Here is a 21767-nt window from a genome sequence, read left to right as displayed (position 1 = left end):
AACCATCAGAATATTTATGCCTGATTCATGCCTGAAATTTCAGGATGAAAGCTATGAAATCTCTATTTGTGTTTGTATGTCTATTAATGTGTGTTATGTATATGTGATATTTTCTTAACTCAGGTTAGCGTTGCAAAATTCATTTATAAAATTCTTTAAAAGTGTTCTATTCTAACTTGGCTTGCAAAAACATAAGCATTTATAAATAAATATTCACCAAACTCCTAGAAATATAGGAACTGGTCAAATGTTTTTTAAGTTAACACGATTTGGATAAAACTTAGTTAAATAAGGTTAATATAATATTTTTGGTGTAATAAAACAACTATGTCTTCAAAGTTACCACTATCGAATATAAAACAAACATAAATTCCTATTCTGCTTGAGTTCTACTCAAATAAGCTAATATTATACTTACTAGAAACGTAAAATCTTTAAAGCTTTTAAATTTGATTCTAATTAAGTTGTCATTCTTATGAAAAACATTATTTCTTTTTTATGGTGAAAAGATATACATATATTTAGAGTTAGTCAGTTGGACTCGGTTTAGATGATCCCAATTTTGTTGCAACATCCAAAGCATCATAATCAGGAGCGAGTCGAACATATGCTTTCTTCTCTTTATCAGGTCGAATCAGGATGTTGACTGTGGCCACATCCATGTCCCAGAGCTTCTTCACAGCCTGTTTAATCTGGTGCTTGTTGGCTTTAACATCCACAATGAACACAAGTATGTTGTTTTCTTCTATCTTCTTCATGGCCGACTCAGTGGTCAGCGGAAACTTGATGATAGCATAGTGGTCAAGCTTGTTTCTCCTGGGGGTGATCTTCCGAGGATATGTGGGCTGCCTCCGGAGTCGCAGTGTCTTGGGCCACCTCAAGGTGAATGACATGTGGATCTTCTTTTCTGTATGTTGCTGTGGACACCTTTCAACACTGCCTTCTTGGCCTTTAAACTTTGGCTTTGGCTTTGGCTTTAGGAGGGGCAGGAACTTCCTTCTTCACTTTCGGTGCCATCTTGTGAAAAGCGAAAAACATTATTTCAAAAATAATTTGTTTACTGTAAATCTGCTTAATAGTAGTTTCCAAAATACTTTTGGTAATTTTTAACCTTAAAGTTAAGCTAAGTAAAAGATTTGCATTAAATATCTAGACCATTTATAAATAAGATACAATACTAAAACATTAATTACTGAACATAAATAATTAAAGTTTATATAATTTTCGCTTCTTATTTTTACAGAGAGACTAAAGATATTTTGGACCATTAATAAACATGTTTTTGTCTACCACAATGAGAAATTGTACGATGAGGAAACACATCCATGTAGATGTTGGGAGATGGTATACTCATACATTTTCTAACCTACTATGGAATGCTAATATATGACAGTTTATAACTGTTTACTTGTTAGTTTTCTCTGGAAAATAAAAGATTACTAAGTATTAAAATTATAATCAATATGTGTAAATAAAACTACTAGAAGCAATAGAATAACTAGAAACAACTCTATGCAAAGCATGCAAGAAAAGTAGGGCATGATTCACAAGTAAAGTAGGATGTATTTTTTATAAGGAAACCTTACAAAAAATACAAATAAAAAGAGATATCTAACCTTCCCTGTGTTATATTTGTATCAGTAAAATGTTGTTTTCAGAAATTATATAAAATTCCTGGAAATTTGTCAATGTCCTCCTTATCCATGCTATGTGCCAGTATAGAGTTATGAGTCATAATTCCAATTATTATTTTAAATGTTGTGCCGGGTGCAGTGGCTTATGCCTGTAATCCCAGCACTTTGGGAGGCCGAGGTGGGTGGATCACAAGGTCAGGAGATCAAGACCATCCTGGCTAACACGGTGAAACCCCATCTCTACTAAAAATACAAAAAATTAGCTGGGCGTGGTGGCGGACACCTGTAGTCACAGCTACTCGGGAGGCTGAGGGAGGAGCATGGCGTGAACCTGGGAGGCGGAGCTTGCAGTGTGCTGAGATCACGCCATTGTACTCAAGCCTGGGTGACAGAGCGAGACTCTGTTTCTAAATAAATAAATAAATAAATGTTGTATGCCACAGAAAAAATCAAATATCCTTGTCAACTGTGGTATAATCACAGCCATTTCATACTCTTTGTCATTTAGATATTATTTCCCCCTGATGCTTTCCTGAAAGCTCCTGCGATCAGCTACAGGTCAGAATGTTCATCTCCGATACAGGACTCCCTCTGAGACTCATGGAAAAGAGTATGACAGGTACTCTGGTTAAAGACTTCTGATGATATTGCTTAAATAACTTTAAGACCATACACTTGACTCAGTGAAGATCTCCAGAAGCCTGGTGGAGAAATTGATGGGGTCATGAGACTGCTAACCCAAGATCCAGCAAGACTGGAATTGATTACGTGGCACTGAATGAACTGATGAAAATTGATTATAATTTTATAGCTTTTTAGAGCATTGCTGGTTCTTTAATGTTCTAGTTTCTGAATTTAAGAAATCTCTTTCTCTTAATTTAACTGTAACTTACAACAATTTGGTAGATTATACTTTTGTAAACAGAAATGAAGCGTTTACATTTTTTTCCCTGCCTAATCTCTCCAGAATTTTGAAATTCTTACTGAATACTCTTTTTTTCATGATGATATAGTTATTAGCAAAAGTCCAGTAAGAATCTGTTCACCTTATAACAGGACATAATTGGAAAATTTGGTTATATTATCAAGATTTTTACTGGAACATCATATTTTAGAAGTGTACCTAAGATCAGTTATGACCAGCAATTTTAAGGAAGTAAGGTTGACTATTATGGAGACAATGCTTACAAAGCACTGTGAGAAATGGGAAAGTTCTTCTTCAAAGATTGTAAAAAGTCACAATTTCTTACTATAAGATTGCTATCCACTATTTGTGTGTGTGTGTGTGTGTGTGTGTGTGTGTGTGTTCCAAATCAGTTGTCCTAGCTTGCTCCGGCATGCCTGGACAGAACTAGACAAGCCCCAGCCCATAGTGTATGCCATTCCTTATTTGGAGATGCTTCCTTAACTATCCCTGGCAACTTCCTTTTCTTTCTTTGTTCTATTCCCCTTACCTAATTAAGAAAGTTTTAAACTAATAGCCAATTGGGTAAAGTGTAAAATGTGAGGTCCTATTCCAGCCAATGGTAACTGGACACAGCAGTAGGGTAGACACATCAGGTTATAAGTAACTCTGTCTCCTTTGTTCGGTGTGCTCTTGTGGCTGGACAGCTATTGAGTAGCACCCTTTCTGCAGAAAGTAAAGCTCGCCTTGCTAAGAGATTATTTGTTCCCATGTTAATTCTTTTTTTTTTTTTTTTTTTAGAACACCAAAAACTTCGTTCCCAACAGCACTCTGAGAAAAGTCAGCCTGATACTTACATTACAGGGTTCACAGCCTTACAGGTTAGTAAAGAAGGTCATTTCCTGGTAGGCCCAGGAATTTAGGGATATTTGGGGGGACTCAAGAAAAGAGGAATTCACACAAAGCTATAAGGACTGCAGCTGAAATTTGATAGTATGTTCTTAGCTTGGTTTTTAGCCTGAATGAGGCCTTTAAAAGTCAAATCTGAGATTCTGTATGAAAACTTCCAGCAAAGAAACTTGAAAGCACCTATGTGGTCGTCTCCTGTTCTTGCTGCACTTACGTAAATAATCAAGCAAAATCTAACAAAACTATACTTAGATTTAAAACAAGAATAGTCTTACTTTGATTATGGTCAAAAATGATGGTTACTACAGAGAATAATTTTATGTTTCAATGGAAAACTATAACTTGGCCGGGCATGGTGGCACATGCCTATAATTCCAGCACTTTGGGAGGCCAGGAGTTCTAGATCAGCCTAGGCAACATGTTGGAAACCCCGTCTCTACCAAAAATATAAAAATTAGATGGGCACGATGATATGTGCCTGTAGTCCCAGCTAATCAGGAGGCTGAGGAGGGAGGATCACTTGCACCAAGGAGGTAGAGGTTACAGTGAGCCGAGATTGTTGCACCTTTGCACTCCAGCCTGGGTGACAGAGCCAGACCCCGTCTTGAAAAAAAAATTTTTTTTTAAGGAAAGCTATAGTTATTGTGGGTTATCAGATTCTAGTCTTGTTTCTTGTTTTTGGGCTATTTTTACCTCTTTGTAAACTGGATCCTGCCATCTGATGAATTTTGTCCCACAATGATACTTGTGGAATAAGAAGCCAAGTATTGTCTCTCCTACTAATGTATCTATTGTCAGTTAATTTGAAGGTCTCCAACCCTGGAACAAAGTTAGAAGAGGTAGGTTTTGCTCCCCAAAATGCATAACCAAACTGTGGTACATTCATGCAATGGAATACTATTTAGCCATAGAAAGGAACAAGCTATCAACTCACACAAAGACATGAGTGAATCTTGTATGCACATTGCTAAGTGGAAGAAGACAGTCTGAGGAGAATACACACAGTGTGACCTCATTTAATGAGACACTGCAGAAAGCAAACTACACAGATGGGAAACCATTGGCTCCATGGGGTGGGGGTTTCAAGCATTTCATATGATACTTTAATAGTGGGATACCTACCACAATGCACTGGTCAAAATACGCAGAATTTTACAACCAAATGGGTAAATCAAACTCTATTCAAATTAAATAAAATTACTCAGGATGTGGAGTATCCCAGGACAGAATACATCATGTGAAAAATAATTTAACTATGCTACAAATTACTGTGGTTTGGATGTGGTTTGTCCCTGCAAAAACTCGTGTTGAAATTTGACCCCCAATGTGGCAGTGCGGGGCAGTGGGGCCTAGTGGAAGGTGTTTGGGTCATGGGGACGGATCCTTCATGAATAGATTAATGTTCTCCATGGGGATGAGTGAGTTCTGCTCTCACAGGAATGGATTAATTCCCGCAGGAGTAGGTAGTTAACAAGAGTCTGGGTTCCTTGGCTTCCCTCTTGCTTTCGTTCTTGCTATGTGATCTCTGGTGCACCCCTTGCTCCCCTTCCACTTTCCACCATGAGGTGAAAAAGACTGAGACTCCACCAGATGCAACTGCCCAATCTCAGACATTCCAGCCACCAGTATTGTGAGCCAAAAGGACCTTTTTTATTTATAAATTACCCAGCCTCAGGTATTCTGTTACAGAAGCACAAAACAGACTAAGACACAAATGTAGGAAAAAACTCACTGAAGGTGTAGGGAAAATGGTGTTGACCTAAGTCACTTTGAAAATTAATAGAATCCGTATGCTGAAGGCAAACAAACTATACTTCATCACTGGATTCTATTTTATAAAATTCTTTCCAACAGAAGCAATTGTGAACAATTGTAAAACCACAGTATCTGTATCTGGAATAAAACAATGACTTACATAAGTCGCAGATGGTAGTAACCAGGTTTCTCACTGTTGAAGTGGGAGGTTACAAATTAGCAAGGGGAGAAGGCTAGAATGATTCATGTGCTATTAGATCAGAGGTGGAGACATGAACGTAAACTTATGTTTAGTTTAATATAGATACACACAGTTCTACATAGAAAACTTTATAATTAGGTGTGTATAGGTAGGTTACACACACACATATACTTCCTAGCATTGCTAATGAGGAACAAGTGCTCATTCAACAATGTGCTCATTCGGCAGCCAGATGTAAGTTTTCCTACCATTCTGAAAGGAATGAGGCTCTTTGAAGAAATGTCTGATACTAGAACTGGGACAGTAAATATAGGAGTCGGGATAATCTTGAAGTATCAGAAAGTAAGTACTAAAAAAAATTAAAATATATCAAAGAAAAATAATAGCCAATAAAAACAGCTACTGATGGCCAACACAGGAATGAATTGTAGTGTTGAATAATAATTAAAGCTGAAAGTAATTATCTAGGTGTCTGTATTTGTATACACAGGTGAATAAGAAAACAGAGTTGCATAGAAATCTCCTTTGCAAAAGAATTCAAGTAATTGATGTAGACACTCAGCCATCAATAATGTGGAGCCAACTCCTCACTCCGTAAGTGTGGGCTCTGCACAGTGACTTGCTCCAAAAGAACACATGCAGTATGGGCAAGGAGGAAAAATAACTTCACAGTGGAGAAACCTGACAAACAGTAGCTCTTCCAAATGATTCAAGTGAACATAAAAGGTGACAGTTCACCTTGAGAACATGCAGTGACAATGGGGGACATTCTACAAAATTCCTGACCAATCCTCCTCAGTACTATCAAGGTCATCATGACATGGAAAGCCTGACACACTGTCACAGCCAGGAAGAGCCCACAGGGACGTGATGACCACATGTCATGCGTGATCCTGGATGGGATCCTGGGTCAGAGTAAGACAGAACCAAGGGCATCCAAATGAAATATGAACTTTAGTTAATAATAGTCTATCAGTATTGGTTCATTAACTATGACAAATTATGTAAGATATTAATAAGCCATGTGAGACACACTGATAGAAGATGTTAATAAGAGATGAAACTAGGTTGCAGCTACATGGGAAATCTCTGCATTTTTGGGGGGGCAATTTCTGAGTAAGTAAAAAAAAAATGATGTAAAATAAAACTTTATTGAAAACAGTTATAATTTTTGAATACTTCTTTGTTTAATTATTTATACCACGAATTACTAGTAATTGACACTGTTAACTAGTCCTGTTTTTTTAAATAAGAGCATTTATGACACAAAAAATTAAACAGTACAGATTGATATATAAATCAAAACAAATGCTCTTTACATGTTTTCTGTTAGAGTAGTCACACATATGTGTAAACTTAATTATCATACTTTTTTCTTGTGCTGTAGTTGTGTCCTGGTTCATTCTCTAAAATGCTGTTCGCCTTAGACCGGGAAAAAAAAAACCTTACAGACTCTGTTTCAATTCATGGCTAAATATTTTCAAAACAGTGACTTTGTAAAAATATGTTCCAATGGAAAATTGATTCATTGTGATGGGATCACTTATTCCAAAGACTTCTTGTCTTCATTTCGTGTCCATGGCTACCTTTTAGCCATAATACAACAGAATTGCCCATGTGTTTCTTGTTGTTCTGAAGGGTTATAGATATACAGGGGTTGGTTATATTCATGTTTATTTACATATATGTTTAAAATTGTCCATATAAGGGTTTTAAAGATTACATTGGAAGCCTTATGTTTTAAAATGTACTCAGAATTTGTTTTAACCAGGGATGTTAAGACCTGGAGACATGGAAGTGACTGTCCCATTCAAACTCATAGATCCCTAGAAATAGGAGGCACAGGGACGCCCCAGGCAGAGGCAGGAGAGGGGAAGGCACGGGCAGGATCCTCTGCTGTAGTCTCTGTGGGACAGCAAGGGCAGGCAGGGCAGGCAGGCTTAGGCTGCCCAGCGTTAATAGCTTCAGCAGGCTCTGGGGCATAGGGGCCATTTCTAGTTGTCTAGTACCTCACCCTGTGGTGATTAAGGAAAGGCGGTATTGTCTCCTACAGTATCAGAGCTAGATAAAGTAGGTGGTTAGGAGTATGGGTTCTGAATTGGTAGTTTAATTGGCTGGTCCTGGGAAAGACAATCTTTTCCCAGTATAGACTAGATGCTAGAGCGTCAAGAAAACAGAAAATAAGAAAATATAATTAATGCATTCTGTGTGTACAGATGGAGTCTTCTTTTGCTTCCCCAAAGGAAGAGTCCACAGGAGCCTGGCACTCCTGGACCTGAGGAAACCCTGAAAATGTTGGTATCTGCAGATCCTCTCCAAAAAGAGGTCGCCAATCTCCTAAGACTACAAGCTGATCCCAGCATTCTGGGAGCCAAGAGGGAGAAAGAATCCGCTGATCTCCCTGCTCAGTAAATTGGCTTTCACTAAATACTGTCTTTGCATAAGCAGCATTATCCAGTGTCCTGGAGCTTAGAAAAGTTCTGTTTCAGTATCTGAAGAAAATAAATTGTTTCTTTTTCTGATGTCAGGGAGAGGAGCATTTGACTGCCAGTGTGGACTGAGGGGTCTTGGGATCAGTCTTCCCAATGTGCTTTGAACCGACCCTCTGTGTCTGCCTCACCATCTCCTCAGCTTACCTAGACACTTGGGAACCCTAACACAAGCCCTTCTAGGAGTCTGTGGTGTGGCTTAGCTGCCTCTGTAGGAATCTCTTGGGGTTAAACATTTTCCACTCTGCTAAGTCAGTGCCATCTGTTCTTTGGCTTCATCTTCAGAAGACCCTGAGCCCTTCCCCACCCTCCTTGCCCCACCCTCCACACCAACTGCGTGGCGCCCTTGAGGCCATAGGGTTGCTACCATAGGATTTTTGTATTGAGTGCTCTCATTCCAAGCAACTGTGAGAGATTTCTATGGCAGGGCCTCCGGGTTCCTGTCAAATTAAATTGTAGTTGACTGGTGGGTGCTATTTAAGAAGCATCCCCCTTTCTCCTTCCTAACAGAGCCCTGAATTATTCAGTCACGTGGTTTGAAACATGGGGTGGGTCCCGGTTGACTTAACCAGCACTGTCTCACCCTGTGTCACAGTTACTGGTTCCAAAGTGAGTGCATAACTGAGGCTCATGCCAGGTGCCACACAGCACTCCCTTGGTCCCCCTAATGGACTTTGGGATGGGCGGGGTCTGAGTTGTTCCAATTAGAGTCAAATACAAGTTGCGCTAGGTTGTTAGGAACAAGGGTGTGCTTGTTCATGCTCCCTCTTTGGTGAAGAATGCAACCTCAGAAATTGTTCCTGGAGATTTTGCCACATGCAGAATTATTCTGACTTCACTGAAGGCAGAGCAGAAAATTGGGAAGAGACTGAGTCCTGGTAGCATCCATGAGCTTCTGTGCTCAGATTCACACTGAAGCCTGGCCTCCTTCTGAACTACCCACCTGAGTCAATAAATTCCCTTGTATTTAAAGTAAAATTGAGCTGGATTTTTAGTTACTTGCACCTGCAGGTGTTCTGTGAAGCTGGTACTGTGAGTTTGCATCTGAGAATATTTACAGTGTTTCTCTCATGGTTGAGTCAATCATTTCAAGGATGCTCTGAGGGTAAAAAGAACGATGAATTGTGAAGCAGTGAATTGTGCTGCCAGGCACAATTCATTGGACAATAGAAAGCCTCATCTCCTGGGCAGTAGAAAGTTTCATTGTACATAAATTACATATCTTGTTTCTGTCTCAACCTCTTATTTTTTCATATGCAAAGGAGGTAAGGAAATCCAAATAAGTCCAGCAGCTAATATGCCTCTCAGACATGATCCAAAACAGAATTGAATTATGTAAGCCTTGTTAAAATTCATCATCATCATTCATATTTCTGAATATTTAAATTAGAAATTCTGAAAAAGTAGTTTGTTTCAGAGGTAGTTTGTATGTAGGTAGGTATTTTTTCAGGATCAAAAGTTTATTTTTTATTATCTAATTGAGTTTAATTTACATATAACAAAATTTAGTAATTTTAAGTGTACAAATCAATGCATTTTGACAAATATACATATAGTCATGTACACAACAGTACCATTAAAATACATTTCATTACCCCCAAAATTCTCTTGCATGCTGCTGTAGTCAGTGACCCCTGCCCCACACCACAGCTTCCGGCAGTTGCTTTCTTTCACTCTAGTTTTGTTTGTCTTAGAATATGATACAGGCCACATGCAATGACTCAGGTCTGTAATCCTAGCACTAGATTGAGAAGCGGGGATCACTTGAGCCCAGGAACTTGAGACCAGCCTGGGCAACATGGCAAAACCCCATCTCTTAAAACACACACACACACACACACACACACACACACACACACACACACACACACACACAAATTAGCCAGGTGTGGTGGCACACCCCTTTGGTCCCAACCCCTTTGGTCCCAGATACTCAGGAGGCTGAAGAATCACCTGAGCCTGGGAGGTCAAGGCTGCGGTGATCTGTGATCACATCACTGCACTCCAGCCTTGGTGACAGAGTGAGATGTTATCTCAAAAAAGAAGTATTTGATATAAATGGAATCATATAGAATATTCTCTTATACCTAGTTTCTTTCATGTATTCTAATGCCTTTGAGATACGTCCATGTGATTTCCAGTGTATATGTCATTCTTATGTTGGGCAGTAACCGTTGTAGGAATATATTACAGCTTATCTACTCTTCAGCGATAGACTATTTTAAAAATATTTGGCTATTAAGAAGAAAGTTGTTATGAATACTTATATTCAGACCTTTGTGTCAACAGATTTTCACTTCTCTTGGTTGAAAACTTAGGAGGAATTATTATTTTTTTAGGTTATGGATTTTTAAATGATTGTCAGTTGCCAGTTACTTTAAAAAAAATGTAAGTTCTTAAATTTTAAAGTTTAGGATGCCTGACTACCCTGACAAAAACAAGCAATGGGGAAAGGATTTCCTATTTAATAAATGGTGTTGGGAAAACTGGCTAGCCATATGCAGAAAACTGAAACTAGACCCCTTCCTTACACCTTATACAAAAAAAATTAACTCAAGATGGATTAAAGACTTAAACATAAGACCTAAAACCATAAAAACCCTAGAAGAAAACCTAGGCAATATCATTCAGGACATAGGCATGGCCAAAGACTTCATGACTAAAACGCCAAAAGCAACGACAACAAAAGCCAAAATTTACAAATGGGATCTAATTAAACGAAAGAGCTTGTGCACAGCAAAAGAAACTCTCATCAGAGTGAACAGGCAACCTACAGAATGGGAGAAAATGTTTGCAATCTATCCATCAGACAAAGGGCTAATATCCACAATCTACAAGGAACTTAAACAAATTTACAAGGAGAAAAAAAACCCATCAAGAAGTGGGTGAAGGATATGAACAGACACTTCTCAAAAGAAGACATTTATGTGGCCAAGAAACATATGAACAAAGGCTCATCATTACTGGTCATTAGAGAAATGCAAATCAAAACCACCATGAGATACCAACTCATGTTAGTTAGAATGGCGATCGTTAAAAAGTCAGGAAACACAGATGCTGGAGAGGATGTGGAGAAATAGGAACACTTTTACACTGTTGGTGAGACTGTAAATTAGTTCAACCATTGTGGAAGACAGTGTGGCAATTCCTCAAGGATCTAGAACCAGAAATACCATTTGATCCAGCAATCCCATTACTGGGTATATACCCAAAGGGTTATAAATCATTCTACTATAAAGACACATGCACACGTATGTTTACTGCAGCACTATTCACAATAGCAAAGACTGGGAACCAACCCAAATGCCATCAATGATAGACTGAATAAAGAAAATGTGGCACATATACATCATGGAATACTATGCAGTCATAAAAAAGGATGAGTTCATGTCCTTTGCAGGGACATGATGAAGCTGGAAACCATCATTCTTGGCAAACTAACACAGGAACAGAAAAGCAAACACCGCATGTTCTCACTCATAAGTGGGAGGTGAACAATGAGAACACATGGACACAGGGAGGGGAACATCACACACGGGGGCCTGTTGCAGGGTCGGGGCCTAGGGGAAGGATGGCATTAGGAGAAATACCTAACATAGATGACAGGTTGACAGGTGTAGCAAACCACCATGGCACGTGTATACCTGTGTAACAAACCTGCACGTTCTGCTCATGTATCCCAGAACTTAAAGTATAAAAAAAATAAAATAAAAGTCACAGGATGTTTGTGATAGTATCTATTACACTGATGTTGACATCACACATGGCTGACTATTTGGAGACTCCAAGTGAAATTTCTTGCAGTTCTCAGTGCCAGGAAAATATGTATTTCTGGATAAAAACTCAAAAATTTTAGAAAAACTTCCAAGTTTCATAGTCTAGAGCTCTAACACTGGAATCTTCCAAATTTAAGGATTAATGATTTACCTAAATCTAAAAATAGTAGGTTGCAGATGTATTTAAACAGTGTGCCTAGGTAGTATGCTTATATATTAAGATTAAAATGGTCTTCTAAAGTTTATTAATTCTAATATAACCTTTATTGTTTCATGTAGACATATCTTTCTGGTTCCCAGGATAATTTAAACAATTAATTCTAAGCAACTATTAACTTAGTTCTAGATTGGGATATCTATTTATGCATTTGAAGCTTTAGATATGTATTTCAAATCAGAAATGTGTGCTGGTCATGGAAAGTTGTGACTTAGAGCCTCAGGTAAGTTTTTTTTCATGTGAACATACTGCTTCCAATTGTTGTTATGCCCAGAGCAGACAATTAATAAATACCCTTGGAACTGAATGAGTGATTAACTGCAAATATCACAATACATCTTCTTAGCGGGAATGATAATTAGACATATTTAGTCCTTGCTGTAACCTAAGAAAGGAATTCTTTTCATTAAATGTTTAATGTCTCACCCTGTTCATACAGCCGGAGTTACTGATTCAGTTTGATGTGAATTCAGTCTTATAAAAGACCCATCATTAAAACCTGCACTTATGCTTCCTATAGTATTGGAACTTCCAACTTGTATACAAAATAGATATCCTTCATATTCTTAAAAACCACAAGAAATCTCCCTTTATTCATAATAAACACAGAATTAGGTATTCTATTAAACTGAACAATAGAACTCACTGGGAGTGACCGCATAAACTATATCACGAATTGTCAAAGTGTCTGGAAAAGTCAGTGGGCCATTTCGCTCCACGCTGTGCCATGAGCCAACCAAGAGGGTTGTCAGTGACTCTGCGTGGGTCACCCAGGGCACGTGGTGCTGAGGCTGTCAAAGAGCAAGACGGGGCTGCATCTAAACTCAGGCCTCTGCTAAGTGTCCGAACTCGGGCAAGATGCTAAAGACTTTAGAGACGTTTCCTTTTCTATGATTGGGGTTATAACACTCACCCTGTCAGGTTCTCCTGTGCGTTGACAAGGCCGGCACGTGACACACCAGGGGCAGAGCTGGACGGGAACCTTCTTCCTCAGACATCAGGGTCCTCATGAGCATCAACAAAATAAAGAGAGCAGGAGAGCAGGAGAGCGGGGGAGCGGGGGAGCAGGGGAGCGGGGGAGCAGGGGAGCAGGGGAGCAGGGCATCTCCAGCTGTGTCGGGACTGCAGCAGGGACTCAGCAACAATCAGTCTCTTTCTCTTGTTTCATCCAAATCATATATTTAAAAAATAGGTGGGGTTATCATGGATGTTTATATTGATTCCTGGGATCAGACAAATATACCTTTCCTTGTCATGCTGTTTTCTCTTCCCAGATGGTTTGAAGAGCTTCGTTTTGGACTTGATATTCCTGGAGTGCATTTCTTTTTCTAATTAGTTCAGTCTTGACCCTGAGCCATCACCCCTCCAGAGTAGCAGGATATTCCACTCCACCATTGTTGGGGTGCCACAATTTCACTACTAATCAAAGGCTCCTTGGTTACTGAAAAATGAGAGACGTACCTCTAATAATCAGTCTAGATTGTCACTGCTCACTTCCTCATTTTCCAATTCCACAGGGGCCCCCCAAAGCCCGGAAGGTCTCATTTCAGACGTCTTATAGACCATGGGAACCAGGAAACACTGGGAACCCTAGGGCCAGCACCCACCTCATTTGCACCCTGTCTCTGTTTCCATCACCCTCTAGATATTGCCACAGAGCAGTGTTGGGACCCACTGGAGATCTGACTGCTCCCAGTCTGGGAAACTGCCTTCTCTCCCTCCACTGATATCGTATTTCTACTTTCCACCCCACAGAAATCCTTGAACTAATCACAAAAGGGATTGGTAGTTACCTGGTGTGAAGCAGAGCTGAGCCAAAGGATGAAGCAATATTGCAATGGACTCTGTCATTGATATCACTAGTTCGCAAATCTGTTACCACTATGGTCAAATTTTTATATTCACTTTAAAATTATAACTCATTCTGCTCATTGTATTCAAGGCAACATCTACCCTAAAATATACTCAGGCATTAATTTACGCTCTTCTGTTTACAAATGAGAATTCATAAGCAAATTGAGGTAGCAATTACATTTTTTTAAACTGAAGGCAAAACAGAAGACATATACACATACGTCAGAGAAACAAAACAGAGAGCCCAGAAACAGACTGAAATACAGCCAGCTGATCTCTGACAAAGGAGCAAAGGCAATTCAATGGAGAGAGGAGAGTCTTTTTAACAAATGATGCTGGAACAAATGGACATCCATGTGCAAAAAAAAAAAAAAAAAAAAAAAATCTATAAACAGACGTTACACCTTTTACAAAAGTTAATGTAAAGTAGATATTAGATCAATATATGAAATGCAAAATTTTCAAACTCCTAGAAGATAACATAAGGAAAAACTCTAGATAACCTCGGATTTGGTGATTCTTTTAGATACAACACCAAAAGCATTATTCACGAAGAAAAATATTGGGAACTTGAACTTTAACATAAAAAAACTTTAGTTTTGTGAAAGATACTGTTAAGAGAATAAAAAAACAAACCAGAGACTGTGAGAAAATATTTGCAAACTATATCTAAGGATTCATATCTGAAATATGCAAAGAACTCTTAAAACTCAATAAGAAAACAAACAACCCAATTAAAAATGGGTAAAAGCTGAACATTTATGCAGATGGAAATTAAGTATATGAAAAGATGCTCTGTATAATGTCTTATTAGGAATTGCCAATTAAGACAACAGTAAGATACCACTACATACCTATTAGAATGGCCAAAATCCACAAGACCAAAAACAGCAAATGCTGGTGAGGATGTGGAGCAAAAGAAACTCGCATTCATTGCTGTGGGCATTATGTGACATTTTGGAAAAGGGAAAATTACATAGATAGCAAAATAATCAGTGGTTGACAGGGGTTGGGGAGAGGAAAGGATGGATGGGCAGAGAGCCTTGGCTGTTTAGGGCAGTGAGACCACTGTGTGCGATTTCACAATAGTGGACCCACGACAGTGTGCAGATGCCCACACCCATTGAATGCAGACCACAAAAAGGTATTAATTACATAAACCATAAACTTTCATAATGAAATAAATGTTTTTTAAAAGAAGATAGTGTTGTTCAGTTACTGTCTACTTTCTGAAATGGAGATGGTGGAGCGCTTCCATGGTTGTGAGGATAAAAATAGATTAGAGAATGTAATAACTAAAATAGGTGTATAAACATTGTTAAACTATTTTATTCTCATTTTAAAAACATGCCTTAAATATATTTGTTATGCTTTACAATTGAGCAAGTAGTGCAAACACATTAATATAATTCTCCTCTAGCTCCACTCAGAAGTCAGGACTGCAGGGCTTCAGTGCAGGACTGCACAGCTCCACCTGCACCTGCCAAATGCAACAACCTCTTTCAGTGTCATTAAAATATTTCAATAGGAGGATTGAGTTTAGATCCAACCTGTGTTTTCTCCCCTGGAAAAAAAGGTTTTTTTGAAACAAAGAAGGTCTTTACCGTCTTCATCCGAAATGCTGAGGCATCTGCAATGTCTGCTGTAAGTGACACCAGGCTCTCCTCTGAAATCTAGCAATGGGAAAATAGACTGTAGATTCTGCTTTCAGAAAGGGGGGAATCAGAACTAAGTCAAAATGCCATGTCCTCATTCATAAACATCTTATTTTACAAATTCCACAGGTTTAGTTATTTTGGGATTAATATGGGCCTATATTAAAGTGCATTTATTAATTTAGCATGAATTGTTCAAATGCATTCTGGATCCTGAGCTGACATCCAGCAATGCTGAGTGTGTGCCTGTGTGAGTCACCAGCAATGAAGAGCCTCAGGTTATTGTATTTATAAAATGAAGGGGTTTAGGCTTGCTCTGATTTTTTAAAAACCATTTTTAAAAGTAAAAACTGTTTTTCTTGCTATATAAAAATGTACAAGAAAAACTCAAACATTACAAATGATAAATTATAATTTTATTAATATAAATATTTTTGTGAGCTCAATTTATATGACTTAGTTATTATAAAAGAAATAAGCAAGGCCAGGCGCGGTGGCTCAAGCCTGTAATCCTAGCACTTTGGGAGGCCAAGACGGGCGGATCACGAGGTCAGGAGATCGAGACCATCCTGGCTAACACGGTGAAACCCCGTCTCTACTAAAAAAATACAAAAAAACCAGCCGGACGAGGTGGCGGGCGCCTGTAGTCCCAGCTACTCGGGAGGCTGAGGTAGGGGAATGGCGTGAACCCGGGAGGTCCAGAAACACCGTTTTTACATTGCCATAGCTAATGTTAACACCTCCTAGAATAAAGGGGGAATCACCACCAAGGGTCAGTTCTGGTTCAGACTCTGGAGTGAGGGCATTATTCTTTTTGCATATAATGCAGTGACTCCACATTGCACCAGTGGCTTGGTCAAAAAAGACAAAATTTCTGGGGAATTAGTGTTGATTATTTTTAGATATCATAATCTTGGCTTTATGGACACCTTATATTAAACAGATCTCACTTGCCAAATGCCACAGGATGCAGGCCAACAGACAGGCTCCGAGGGCTCTTGTGAGCTGGAACTGCCATATAAGCAGAACCACAAGAGAGAGAGAACACTGCCTATATCCAACACAGCATAGCCACCCTGAAAGCCTCACCCTTTCTTTTAGAAATGTGTTTAGATTTTATACACTTTTGCTAGATTTTGTTATGTAAGATTTATGTATTGAAAGGTCTTAAAGATTTTTAAATGTTGAGTAAAATGTTCACGAGTATAGTTTATATATATAGATGTATATGAAACAAACCTGTCATATAATTTATTTTCTTTAAAAACAAGGCACTGGCTGGGTGCAGTGGCTCACGCCTGTAATCCCAGCACTTTGGGAGGCTGGGACGGGCAAATCACGAGGTCAGGAGTTTGAGACCAACCTGGCCAACATGGTGAAACCCCGTCTCTACTAAAAATACAAAAAATTAGCTGGGCATAGTGGCAGGCACCTATAATTTCAGTTACTTTGGAGGCTAAGGCAGGAGAATCACTTGAACTCGGGAGGTGGAGGTTGCAGTGAGCCAAGATCATGCCACAGCACTTCAGCCTGGGTGACAGAGTGAGACTCCATCTCAAAACAAAAAACAAAAAACAAGACCCTTATACAAATTACCCTTGGAACTTTTATTTAGAATTTAAGGTTATTTGGGGTTTAGTGTCATGTAAACAAAATTCTCCCAATTGCTAGGGTCCTCTTGGGGTGCTGCATCCTGTAAGATATGATCATGCCAGAAAAACAGACCCTTCTCCATCTAGGAACTCAAATGCCAAGGGTGATGCCAGATCAACTTTCATTACTGAGTCATATATTCCTAAATTCAGTGTATCATAGAAAAACAGACATACCCTTAACAGTTTAACCTGACAAAGTTCTGAAATACTTCCGTTGCAATAAAAGTTGTGAAAAGGCTATCTTGCTAGAGATCTCTGACTCAGAGAAGAAAGTGAAGGCTGGGCACAGTGGCTCATGCCTGTAATCCCAGCACTTTGGGAGGCGGAGGCAGGTGGATTACTTGATGTCAGGAGTTCGAGAGAAGCCTGGGAAACATGGTGAAACCCTGTCGCTACCAAAAATAAAAAAATTAGCTGGGCATGTTGGTGGGTGCCTATAACCCCAGCTACTCGGGAGGCTGAGGCAAGAGAACGGCTTGAACCCTAACCCGAACACGAACCCTAACCCTAAACCTAACCCAAAACAGAACCCGAACCCTAACTCGAATCTTAATCCTAACATGGAACCAAACCCTAACCCTAACCCAACCCCAACCCTAACCCCTAACCCGACCCCGACTCCGAAACTGACCCTGACCCTAACCCCTAACCTCTAACCCTCTAACCCTCACCCTCGCCCTCGCCCTCGCCCTAGCCCTAAAACCCTAACCCTAAAATCCTAACCCTAACCCTTGGGTGGAGAGAACCTCTGTGCGCAGGATTCAGAGGGGATTTCGGTTTCCCGTTTTCCACACTGAACCATTCTAAGTAGTCTCTGACCTTCGTTATTCAGGGCTAGAAACAGGAAGTATTTTATTCACTGTGGATGCGGCCCCGAGTTGTCCCAAAGCGAGGCGGTGCCGCCAACGTCTGTGCTGAGCACAACGCAGCTCCGCCCTCGCGGTGCCCCCCACGCCAGGGTCTGGGCAGGGTAGAACGCTGCTCTGTCTTCACGGTACCCCCGAGGTCTGTGCAGAGGAGAAAACAGCTCCGCCCTCGCGATGCTCTCAGTGTCTGGGCTGAGGAGAATTCAGCTCCGCCCTCACAAACGTACAGCACCGGCGCTGGCGCAGAGTCGCACGCCAGGCGCGGGCGCAGGCCGACGCAGGCGCAGAGTCAGAGGCCGGCGAGGCGCAGGCACAGAGTCGCACGCCAGGCGCGGCGCAGGCCGGCGCAGGCGCAGAGTCGCAGGCTGGCGCGGCGCAGGCCCAGAGTCGCGCGCCAGGCGCGGCGCAGGCCGGCGCAGAGTCGCAGGCCAGCGCGGCGCAAGCGCAGAGTCGCACGCCTGCGCGGTGGGGGGGGGGGGGGGGAGGGTCGCGGCGCAGGCGCAGAGACGCATGCTTAGAGGGGAGCGGCGGAGACGGGCGAAACATCAGTAATCTGAAAAGCCGGGCTCCGGTGACCTCTGCTTGCAGCCGCGCACTACAGGGCCCTCTTGCTCACAGTGCTGTGCCAGTGCGCCCCTTGCTGGCGACTACAGCAACTGCAGGGCCCTCTTTCTTGCAGTGGTGGCCAGCGCCCCCTGCTGGCGCCGGGGCACTGCAGGGCCCTCTTGCTCGCAGTATAGTGATGGCACGCCACCTGCTGGCAGTTGGGGACGTTGCAGGGCTCTCTTGCTCACAGTGTAGTGGCAGCACTCCCGATGCTGGCAGCTGGGGACACTGCCCGGCCCTCTTGCTCCAAGTGAAGTGGCGGCGGCTGGCTCCGCAGCTGGCAGCTGGGGACACTGCCGGGCCCTCTTGCTTGCCTTGTAGTGGGGGCACGCCCCCTTCTGGCCGCTGGGGGTACTACAGGATCCTCTTGCTCACAGTGTGGTGGCAGCACGCCCCCTGCTGCCAACCAGGACGCTGCAGGGTCCTCTTGCTCATGGTGTGGTGCCCGTGCGCCACCTGCTGGCAGCTAAGTACACTGCAGGATCCACTTGCTCACAATGTAGTCGTCGTATGCCCCCTGCTGGCAGCTGGGGACACTGCCGGGCCCTCTTGCTGGCAGTGTCGTCGCAGCACAACACCTGCAGGCAGATGGGGACTATGCAGGGCCCTCTTGCTCCAGGTGTGATGGCTGGCGCCCCCTACTGGCCACCTTCTGCACCACTTAACGTTGGAGCGCCAGTTATTAAGCGCCATCAGTTCTGGAAATTCAAACTGAAACGGAGCTATTACTGGGGAGAGCTGATGTCCCAGTTCTTGTCTAACTTGGAAGAAGTATTTTCACCAAGAGGCAATACAAAGATGGCAGATAACTTCATTGAAAAAAATACAGTGTGAAGAGCTTATTGTAGAAAAATAGGAAGGAGTAGGCTGATCGTGCAGGAAAGAAGCCTAAGAGTCCTGTGCAGGGAATTTTATTTTGGACTTCTTCACATTCCTGCCTCTGTCTCAAGTCTCCACCTGTTTTCTTTGTCTGGTTTTCCTGCTACTGCCTTAGGTCCCCAACTTGCCCCACTTAGGCTTGTGGGACCTCCTCACTGTTGGTTGAGGCACATGTGTGGTGATCAATCCGAACTCACTCTGGCACCAGGCTCCTTCCCGCCATCCCAGGCAGGCTGACAGCAGTCACATTTGTATCTACTGTGCCTATCTCTTTTGAATGTCCTTCTCTGCCCTAATCTGTACTTATGGTGCCAGGTTTCTTTTAAGAATGTCCCCTTTGTCCTTATCAGCATGTAGCCAGCAGTATTGTGACATTATTACTGCAGAGTGAATGATGACTGGGGCATCTTAAGAGGAGTTGTAGGGTGTTTCTTTCTGCATAGGTACCTCTTCTCCCTCCTACTCACAATTGACAAGTGCCCATCCACTCCAGCATTACAGATGCCACTAAATGTGAATTTTTCGTGGTCCCTCCAGGTGAGCCTTCCCAGACTTTCCCTTTTCCAGGAGCTCCCCCTCCTGTTCATGTCTAGCTATCTATGTGCTCTAACAGAGCCCACTATCCTGTGTCTTTCCCAAAAATAGTGAGGGAAAGATTAATGGGAAACCATAGGAAATGATATGCACGTAGATGAAAACTTTACAACTTACACAAATAATCACTCAAAATCATCCTTATACTAAAAATGCAAAACTATACAATTTCTAGAAGAAACTATGGAAGAAAAGCTATGTGCCTTTGGATTTGGTAATGAATTTTAACAAATGACACAAAAGGTTGATATACACAGAAGAAATGACAATGTGGATTTCTTAATATTTAAAGTTTATACTCTGGAAAAGACCTTGTTAAGGGAACAAAAAGACAAGCCACATATTGAAAAAAAATTTTGCAAAATACAGATCTGAGAAAGAATTTGTATTCAAAATATATACAAAATTCTTAAAACTAAACAATAAGTTAAACAGCCCAATTAAAAATGCACACAGATCTGGACACCTCACCAAAGACGATCTACAGATGGTAAGTAAACATACAAAAAGATGCTCAACATAGTAGATAACTGAAAACCACAATGAGATAGCACAGTTGGTCTGTATCTGTTAGAACTGCTAAACTCTAAAAAAATGACAAATTGCTGGAGGAAAAACAAGAACTCTTTTCATTGCTGGTAGAAGACAGTGTGTAAGACCAGAATATGCCACCCCAAATGATATATGTCCCTTTCCCTTTGGCATAAGAATTATTCTGAGCTGATTACTTGAAAAAATGCTAAAAAAGGAAGTTCTGAAAACAGAGAAGTTACCCTTGTGTAAGGAAAATTTACATCTATAAAGGAAATCCCCGTTTAAAAGATCTCTCTCTCTCTCTCTCTCTCTCTCACTAACCAAGAAGAGGATAACTAAATCATTAAAAGAGTCTTATCAACAGAGAACGCATGGAGTTAAGTCTGTATAAGAAACTTACCCTTGTCTACTGTGCTTTTGCTTGCTATGTCCCCCCACTACTGAGCCTCAAATCTTCTTTCTTTAAGTTGAAGATAGCATTTACACTTGAATTGAAAGCCACCTACTGGGGATTTACTCATTTTTCCCTGAGTATCTCCCATGTATCCATAAGGTATACATGTTTTTAAACTCGTCTACTTTTTTCTCATTTTAATCTGTAATTTGTTACAGAGGGTCCCATCTAAGAATTCCGTAAAGGTAGAGAGAAAATTATTTTTCCTCCCCTATTAGTAGTTGGGCAGTTTTTCCCAAAGCTAAACAAGTCTCACCTTACAATCCAAAAATCATATTCCTAAGTATTTTGACCGCTACTTTGATATTATTTCCAAACAAAAGCTACCATGCAATTATGTACAGAAGCCCTATTCATAATGACCAGGCAGGTAGATCACAAGGTCAGGAGATTGAAACCATACTGGCTAACATGGTGAAACCTCGTCTCTACTAAAAAAAAATACAAAAACATTAGCCAGGTGTGGTGGCGAGCACCTGTAGTCCCAGCTACTCGGGAGGCTGAGGCAGGAGAATGGCATAAACCTGGGAGGCGGAGCTTGCAGTGAGCCAAGATCGCACCACTGCATTCCTGCCTGGGTAACAGAGCAAGACTCTGTTTAAAAAAAAAAAAAAAAAAAGAGTTGTTATAAAGATTATTTAAATAAAAACATTTGAGATACCAAAGATAAAGAAAGAAATCTTACAAGAACTTACTTTATCTAATTAAAACAGAGCTCCCAGAAAATACAGCTGCCATTAACCCCATCCAAGGAGTTTCTTACAAATTCAGCTGCCAGGAAGAC

The 21767-nt window shown here is 41.0% G+C and overlaps 1 pseudogene; it reads right to left on the bottom strand.

Moving 5' to 3' along the window:
• Nucleotides 1-457: 457 nt before the first annotated feature.
• Nucleotides 458-1017, bottom strand: LOC126947357 (60S ribosomal protein L23a-like; annotated as a pseudogene).
• Nucleotides 1018-21767: the final 20750 nt, after the last annotated feature.

Source organism: Macaca thibetana, unplaced genomic scaffold (assembly GCF_024542745.1).
Source record: "Macaca thibetana thibetana isolate TM-01 unplaced genomic scaffold, ASM2454274v1 unplaced_scaffolds170, whole genome shotgun sequence".
Classification (NCBI taxonomy): Eukaryota; Metazoa; Chordata; class Mammalia; order Primates; family Cercopithecidae; genus Macaca; species Macaca thibetana.
Note: the sequence above shows the minus strand (reverse complement) of the source record. Positions and strands in the feature narration are given on the sequence as shown.